This window comes from Hylobates moloch, unplaced genomic scaffold (assembly GCF_009828535.3).
Source record: "Hylobates moloch isolate HMO894 unplaced genomic scaffold, HMol_V3 SCAFFOLD_7, whole genome shotgun sequence".
NCBI classification, from domain to species: Eukaryota; Metazoa; Chordata; class Mammalia; order Primates; family Hylobatidae; genus Hylobates; species Hylobates moloch.
In genome coordinates this window covers 122,778,620-122,788,338 of record NW_026652282.1, presented here as the reverse complement: position 1 = coordinate 122,788,338, position 9,719 = coordinate 122,778,620, and positions in this window count along the sequence as shown.

Here is a 9,719-nt window from a genome sequence, read left to right as displayed (position 1 = left end):
ATAATATTAGGGTTTCATATAAATGGAAGAGGAGCATGCTACTTCTATGACTGGGTCTTAAAACATTGGAAATGAATTTCTTTATGCTCATTCATCTTCCTATGGGCTAGAACACAGACATACCTGCAAAGCAATTTCAACTATGCCAATATATACAATACCCAGGGAGAATGGCAAATAAACAAAAGGTAGCCTAACTTCCTATGTAACTAAATGGAAGAGAGAAGTGTGTCTTACTCTGGACTGTTTACTAAGAGAAATAAAAGCTTTGGTCTTTAAAGTTGGGTCTCCCTGTCACAGAGGCATAGCATTTTGCCCTACCCAATAAACCATCAAAAGCCAGAAATGTGTCCAAGCTGTCTTCTGAATTAAATATCAATTCTTTAAAGCAACACTTCAAGGATTATAAATGTTTTCATTTGTCTCATGTCATTTTTGACATCCACTAACAATAATCTCAGCAGAGTGAGAATCAGAATTAGCAACGTTTTAAAGACTGAGAACTGAGGCAAGAGATGCAGCTTTTTAATTCCAAAATTGAGCAAAGAGAATAAAAATCAAAAACACAATTTTCTAACACAAAGCTCTGTCCTTATATAAAAATGTTATTCCAAATAAACTGTTTCATAGACAGCTAACTTTTCATCATGACATTCTGTGGTAGTTTAAGACACAGACATCTCTGGACAAGAGATCAAAAGGACTCTTCTTGTCCTCTAACATTCAACAAATGTGTGTTTCACATTGCTCCACTTACACAAATTTTACAAATATATCATCTACAATTGAATACTTTTACCCATTAAATAATATTGAAATTTACAAATATAACTATTCCTCTGCAACAATGAGGGCTTAGGTGCCTGGAAATCTTGAACATAGGAAATTGGGCGTTAAAGGACTGGATCGTAAAGGAAATCGGGGCGAGCTCCTGATTCCCAGACAGTGTTTCTGGAACTATCTGGGGTCTAGGGACTTTACCACTCTGAAGGGAAAGACAACAAAGCATCCTACGGAATCTAGAAAATAGCCTCAAAAAGGCAAATCTAAGAGTTATTGGCCTTAAAGAGTAGGTGGAGAAAGAGATAGGGGTAGAACGTTTATTCCAGGGGATAATAACAGAGAACAGATAACCAATGGAATAGAATAGAGAGCCCAGAAACAAATCCACGCACCTACAGTAAACTCACTTTTGACAAAGTGGCCAAGAGCATACACTGGGAAAAAGACAATCTCTTCAATAAACGATGCTAGGAAAACTGGATATCTATTCATATACAGAAAGACAAAATTTGATACGTATCTCCTACCTCATAGGAAAATCTAATCACAGTGGATTAAAGACCTCAAACTATGAATGTACTGCAAAAAATCACTGGGAAAACTCTCCAAGACATTGGGCTGGGCAAACGCTTTTTGAGTGATACCCCACAAGCACAGGCAGCCAAAGCAAAAATAACAAATGGGATCACATCAAGTTAAAAAAACTTCTGCACAGCAATGGATACAACCAAGAAAGTGAAGAGACAACCCACAGAATGGAGAAAGTATTTGCAAACTACCCATCTAACAAGGGATTAGTGACCAGAACATGTAAGGAGCTACAACGACTCTATAGGGAAAAACTGAATTATCTGATTAAAAAATGGGCAAAATATTTGAGTAGACGTTTTTCAAAAAAGGACGTACAAATGGCAAATGGTCATACGGAAGGGTGATCAACATCACTGATTATCAGAGAAATGCAAATCAAAACTACAATGAGATGTAATCTCACCCTCGTTAAAATGGTTTATATCCAAAAGACAGGTAATAAATAAAAAATGCTGGCGAGGAGGTGGAGAAACCCTCATACACTGTTGGTGGGAATGTAAGGTAGTACAACCATTATAGTGAACATTTTGGAGGTTTCCTAAAAACCTAAAAATTGAGCTACCACATGACCCAACAATCCCACTGCTGGATATATACCCAAAAGAAGAGAAATTAGTATGTTAAAGAGATATCTGCACTAGTATGTTTGTTGCAGCACTATTCACAATAACCAAGATTTGGATGCAGCCTAAGTACCCATTGACAGATATATGGATAAAGAAAATGTGGTACACATACACAATGGAGTACTACTCAGCCAAAAAAAAGAATGAGATCCAGTCATTTTCAACAACATGGGTAGAACTGAAGATCATTATGTTAAGTGAAATAAGCCAGGCACAGAAAGACAAACATCACATGTTCTCACTTTTTTGTGGGATCTAAAAATCAAAACAATGGAACTCTTGAACATAGAGTAGACTGGTGGTTAGCAGAGGCTAGGGAGGGCAGTGGGGTGATGACAGGAAAGTGGAATGATTAACGCATACAAAAAATAGTTAGAAAGAGTGAATAAGACCTACTATTTGATAGCACCACAGGATGACTATAGTCAAGAATAACTTAATTGTATATTTTAAAAAAACTTAAGGAGCATAATTTAATTATTTGTCACTCAAAGGATAAATGCTTGAGGGGATGAATACCCCATTCTGTATGATGTGCTTATTTCACACTGCATGTCTGTATCAAAACATCACATGTGTCCCCAAAATATATACATCTACTATGTATCCACAAAAATTAAAAGTTAAAAAAATATTTAAAAGGAGATAAAAATAATGCCTGGAATGGTAATAGACGGAGTTATCTTATCAGGATGAAAGCTCTGCAGCTGACTTACAGGACTATTTCAGATTAGGCCTGAACAACCAAGGGCTCCAAGAAGGATATCTCTGAGAAGAAATAGAAATAAAATAATACATTACTTGATATGTTTAAATTTGTTGTAAGGAGAGGTATCATTCTAGTAGAGAGTTTGAGGATGAGTTAATGGCAGATACTAGACAAACAACAAGGAGACAATTATTAGCTAGTGGGTGAAAGAAAACTTATGCAATAAACTCAATGTAATTATTGTATATTATTTCATGGTTAATCTATGAGTAATATGGCATATGCATAATAATAAAAAGGTTGAATATTAATGAGAACACATTGTGAAATTATTTTACCGTGGAGTTATGGGGAGAAAAATGTGCTTGTGTGGGATCAGACCAGAAGTGCAGTGAAAGAGACTATAAAACTTACCTTCCATGGTAGCAAGTCAGTGGAAGATATCTAAATAAGAAAAAATAAAAAGCATAGAAATGTAGAGTTAAATGCTAGGAGGAAAAGAAAGATAAACATGTTTCAAGTGGTTTTTTAGGTAATTTTAATAAGATGGAGCAGGAAAGGTGAGCACTGTGTGTGTGTGTGTGTGTATGTATGTATGTGAGAGAGCGAGAAGGAGAAAGAGAGACAGAGAGAGAGAGAGGAAGAAAGATACCTTCTGGAACTTTACATATTCTGATTTTGGTAAAAATAATTAAATTAAAACAAGAATCTCTTCTCTTGGTGTTCATTTTCTCTTTCCCATCATGGTAGCTGAGTACTATTCCAAATTCTCTAGAGCAAATGAACGTGATTCAAGTAGGAGAGTAAGAATTCTTGAGCGAATCACATATGTATAATGCAAATGCAAGGAAGAGAAGTCACATTTACTCCTAGGCCTTGGCTAACCCTAGCTAATTAATAAAAACTAAGTAATTTTTATACTTGGTCATATACAATATCACTTAGTATGAATTTTCTGTTTCATATTCATAAAAGAAACTCCTTGAATTTGGCCTTATGAGACCTAAAGCAAAGAACCAGTCTGAATTCTGCCTGTATTTCTTACCTACAAAACTCTGAGACATTTTTTCAATGTTTATTATTTTAAGCTGCTAAAATTGTGTTAATTTGTTACAAGGCAATAGAAAACAAATAGACATGCCTGTTGCTATAGTATTTTATAGCTAAGGCCATATCCTCAGCATATCCTTCTCAGAAGAAACTTGACTGGCTCTAGTGTGTTGATCTCTGTGGTGTTTAAGATGAAGAATATTCAGAATGCAATATCTACTTTTCAGATTCTTAGCAGAAAATTTAAAGACAAGCAATCTATTGTCCACCTGTTGTCAAATGGTGATGGTTTCTGTAAAGGCTACATTAGCATATGAGAAGGTGTAGTCTCTATTTGTAAGGTACAAAGTACGCACACACACATACAGGTGATTATTGATAATACAAATCTTTAAAATCTAGTTAACCTGATAGTGTTTTAAAGAGATTTATTAAAGTCTTCCACAGTAATTGCAATAATGTGTCATTCTTCTTGTATTTCTGGTAGTTTTTGCATTATGTATTTTATTATTGTGTTACATTTAAGAGAAGAAAACATGAAATATGTACATCTTTACTAGGAGTAAACGATAAAAAATTAAAATAATTTGACTAAGAAAAAATTTTTAAATGAGACAGATGATATTTATTGATGGGGGTTAGTGATGAGAAAGTAAAAACATTTATACACTGCTGTTAGGACTGACAGCAGAAGCATCGCCATCTTGGACAAGCCCCTCATTCTAAAGTTCACCTTCATAAAAAACCGCCTAAATCCATAGGGTGTCAGCCTAATGGCTAAGGTCAGCATGAGCATAAACCACAAATAACATCTCCAACCGGAAACATTCCAAGTTCTTCCCTGAGGAGAGACATCCTAGTCCCAAGACAAACCCCACTCAGGGCCAGGAAGATGTCTGCCCCAAGATAACCTCCCCTCTGCCCGGAGAGATTCCAACCCCGCCATAACCTTCTCCACACACATAAACATTCCAAGCTTGTAATAAGCCCCCTCACCCTAAAACCAATATATTCTCTTAGTCTGTAAGGGAAAGTGCTCCTGACCGAAATTGGCCAGGAGTGCCTCTCAGGTTTTGTTTAAAGTAAATCTGTCTTTAACTGCTAGCCATGTTTTGTGTTTGTTTCCTCTTTCTTTAACTCTTACAAGGACCATGCATTAATGGCAGCATTGGTAGAAAATATTCAAGAAGTATTTATTAAAATAAATGTTCATTGCCATTTTGGTCTGATAAGTTCACCCTTAGAAATGAAGATTCAGGCTGGGCGTGGTGGCTCACACCTGTAATCCCAGCACTTTGGGAGGCCAAGGCGGGCAGATCACGAGGTCAGGAGATCGAGACCATCCTGGCTAACACAGTGAAACCCCATCTCTAATAAAAATACAAAAAAATTAGCCAGGCATGGTGGCGGGCACCTGTAGTCTCAGCTACTCAGGAGGCTGAGGCAGGAGAAGGGCATGAACCTGGGAGGCGGAGCTTGCAGTGAGCCAAGATCATGCCACTGTACTCCAGCCTGGGCGACAGAGCGAGACTCTGTCTCAAAAAAAAAAAAAAAAAAAAGAAAGAAATGAAAATTCAGTGGGTAAAGAATAGATAAGATGTTTATAGCTGCATGGTTCTATAATAGCAAAAAAAAAACATATATCCTGGAAATATCCTCAATGCATATCAACAGTGTTATGTCTGAAAAAAGTATGTTACTTCTATCATTTGAATTACTATGCAGCTATAAAAAAGAATATATAAGATTATATATATATATGCATACAACTACACATATGTATTCAAAATGTTTCTTATGTTAATCAGAAAGAGCATGTTAAGAATTGTTTTTGTGAATGTGTGCATAGTGAGTGGGTGTGTGTATGTCTCCATATATTTATATAAACACATGCAAATATGTAAAAATTTCTCAAGTTTTTATAAGCAAAATGAAACATATGTAAGTTTATGTACCATAACAAAGAAGTTTCATTAAGTTGGCAGAAACCACATGATTATCTCAATAGATGCAGAAAAGGCCTTTGACAAAATTCAACAACTCTTCATGCTAAAAACTCTCAATAAATTAGGTATTGATGGGACGTATCTCAAAATAATAAGAGCTATCTATGACAAACCCACGGCCAATATCATACTGAATTGGCAAAAACTGGAAGCATTCCCTTTGAAAACTGGCACAAGACAGGGATGCCCTCTCTCACCACTCCTATTCAACATAGCGCTGGAAGTTCTGGCCAGGGCAATCAGGCAGGAGAAGGAAATAAAGGGTATTCAATTAGGAAAAGAGGAAGTCAAATTGTCCCTGTTTGCAGATGACATGATTGTATATCTAGAAAACCCCATGGTCTCAGCCCAAAATCTCTTTAAGCTGATAGGCAACTTCAGCAAAGTCTCAGGATACAAAATCAATGTACAAAAATCACAAGCATTCTTGTACACCAATCACAGACAGAGAGCCAAATCATGAGTGAACTCCCATTCATAATTGCTTCAAAGAGAATAAAATACCTAGGAATCCAACTTACAAGGGACGTGAAGGACCTCTTCAAGGAGAACTACAAACCACTGCTCAATGAAATAAAAGAGGATACAAACAAATGGAAGAACATTCCATGCTCATGGGTTGGAAGAATCAATATCGTGAAAATGGCCATACTGTCCAAGGTAATTTATAGATTCAAGGCCATCTCCATCAAGCTACCAATGAATGTGTTTTAACATGAACACAGTTTCATCGGAGCATAAAGGAAGGAGTTATTGGTTTGGAGTGAAAAGGTGAGAATGTATTCATTAAGAATAGATGTTTGAAAGGGATTCTGGAAAGGAAGGAAGTGAGGGAAGGACATTCCATGGAGCAGGGGCAAAGCATGCATATAAGAACAGAACAAATAATGATGATGAAATTCAAAGAAGAGGTTATGAACAGTTGAGTGGGGTTAGAACAGCAGAATAAACTCTCCTGAACACATCTGAAAAACAGGGGCAAGCAATACAGTCCCTTAAATGGCAACATGGATATCACTCACTCACCACACAGGTCACCTCAGACTTTGCCCAGAATCCTGCTTCAGTCTCTCTCCTCTTTCCTTTTCTCTCTTTCTCGCTCTACATCTATCAAACTTAATTACTTGCTCATTCTTCATAGAAACAGAAGGAGAACACTAGTCGGAGGAAACCTGTGCAGGCAACAGCTGGTCACTGAGGGAGAAATTAAAGCAGGTGATGAGAACAGATAGAGTTAAGGAGGCTGAGATAGGAGATTATCCTGGATTACCCAGGAAGGCCCAATGTAAACCCAGAGTCTTTATCAGGGAGAGGTAAAAGGGTCAGCTGGGGAAAGAGATGTGAGAGAAGCAGGGCTCAGAGAGAGGGATATTTGAATATGCTACACTGCTGTCTTTCAGGATAGAGCAAGAGGACCATGAGCCAAGGGGTGAGGGTGGCCCCTAGAAGTTGGAAATGTCAGAGAAACAGAATCTCTTCTAGATTTTCAAGAAAGGAAGGTGGTCCTGCCGATACTTTGACTTTAGCCTAGTGAAATCTGTCAGATTTCTGATATACAGAACTTTAAGCTAATGCATTTGTATTGGTTAAGCCACCAGGTTTGTCATAATGCATTATAACAGGAAGAAGAAATTGGTACAGGCAATATTTTCTGTCATTGATTACGGCTGTAAAGAATCAGGAGATATTTTAATTATTTTAAGCACACTTTTTTATAGAAGGCTGGAATGTTTGGGAAACATAAACTTAAATATATCTTAGAGCATGACAAAATTCTGATCTTTTGAAAATTCAAATGTTCAGAAATGTTATCCTCTTTTGTTTTCTGAGGGAAGAACACCTATCAGTATAAAGATAGCACTGTGGATTGAACAACTACTCTGGCTTCGTTTCTAACTTTTATATTCTCCTGATAGGCAGGAAAAGAAAATGCTTAAACAATCAATTATTGCATTTTAGACTCTGTAAACATCTTTCCATTGTCCTCTAACTGGTCAAGCAAAGTAGTTGAATTTCCATAGTTCGAACTCCTTCCAGGGAGATGAAGTTATTGAACATCCACTTTAGAAATAGAGCACCATGGCAAGTAATGCTCTCTGAGGTTCAGGATCCTCTGCAGAGTTTCTAATACATCTAGGAAGACATCAGGCTTTAAAAACTCTATGGAGCAACATGTCAACAAATTTGATTTAATACAGGAGAAAAAAAAACCTTCACATATCTTAGTGCTGAGTGGACACTCTGGCTAAACCTACATTCCACTATAAAAAGCTTTTACATTATATATTAAAGTGTTTAGCCCACTAGAAATGCTGCCATGGACATCTATGTCTGGTGATCTCTAAAAATGGCAAAGAGAATTAATGAATGATGCATCCCAGCTGGTTAAAAATAATATAGCTATGTCGTTAATAAATACTTCGTTTTATAACATCACCCAAAAGATTTTTATGTTAATACACTAAATGTTTATCTTTTTGTGACTGCTTCATTACAAGTGAAAAATACTAAATGATTCCAAGTGAAAGCTTCAAGTTACAGTATTTTGTCAAGTTGCCTGGAAGCAGGATGTGACATTAAGTCTGCATTTAAAGTAGTCTGCAACAATCGAGACTAATATTTTATTGCTGACTCCTTAAGTTATATTCCTTTACTGACTCTTCATGGTCTTCAGAATCTAGTCCAAATGTCTCAGCAGGACATATACAGTCTTCCTTGACCTAATTATTGCATAGCTGTCCAGCCTCAAAAGCAGGAATAAAACATCAAAGTACAAATGTAGTTGAAAAAGTCCAATGAGATGTAGGACTTCTCTCCTGTCTGACCGCAGAAAAGGGCAGGTCTTCCTGTCTTCTCATTGGTTTCTTTCCCAGCCTTGCCTCTCCCATCCTTGTTTCCCTTGGCCTTATTCCTAGAACCCGGAGTCTTGCATCTGGACTGACTTTCCACTTTCCACCCAACCTTCATTTTAGCTTTTTTTTTTTTTTTTTTGTAGTTCTACTTCTGCTTCTTCAATAAATTATTAATATCAAATAAATCAATTTACTCAAACCTAGTCTTTCATTTTAATGATTTCATTCCCCTTCTCATGTAGCTGCATAGCTAAAACTCTTCCCTTCAACTATTATCCCCACCACTATTTCTCCCAACCTTTTACCTGGGGCTCTGAAGATCCCTAACCTGTGTCTTGGCTGAAACATGATAAACAACATGTATACAATTCTAGGATGGCCTTAATGGAATTGGGCAGTGTAACCTAGGAATCTGAGAAATGTTTATAATTTGCTTCTAAGGAAAAGTCCTTCTGTTTCCAGAGAACCAACTATGTCTAAGGAGATAGGTTTTCTATTTCCAGAGAACCAATTAAGACAGAGTGAACTTTTATAATAAAAGTGTTTTTAATATAAATTGGAGACTATTTGTGATAAGATGAAAATTAGTAAGCACTACTATCTGCTTGTCATTTGCCAGGCACTGTGCTAAGAGTTCTACATAAAATATCACATTTAGTACTCATAACTATATATGATAAATACTACTATTATTTAAATGTCAAAGTTATGTGACTTTTATATTTCACACAAATGGGAAGCTTTGAGGCTGCCATTAGAACTCAGATATATCTTGTTCTGGTACTATGTAGAGTCATCTTTCAGCAATGCAGGTTATCAGGGCAGACTAGTCTGATTTACAGATATTTATCGAAGGAATGTATGAATGGATTGATGAAAGAATAGATGGATGAAATAACATGATCATTGTATGACATCTTTTAAGAGTAAAAAATTTTATTTCTTTCAGGGGTTGTAGTAACTCCCTTCCCCTTCTCTAAGTTCATCAAGCCCTACCTAAAATGTAGTGACCATTGAAATAGAAATCACTAGCATTAAATATCATTTTACCAGCTAAAGTAACTGGCTGTTTGCTTAAAAATAGAGCTATTTTGGGCACAAG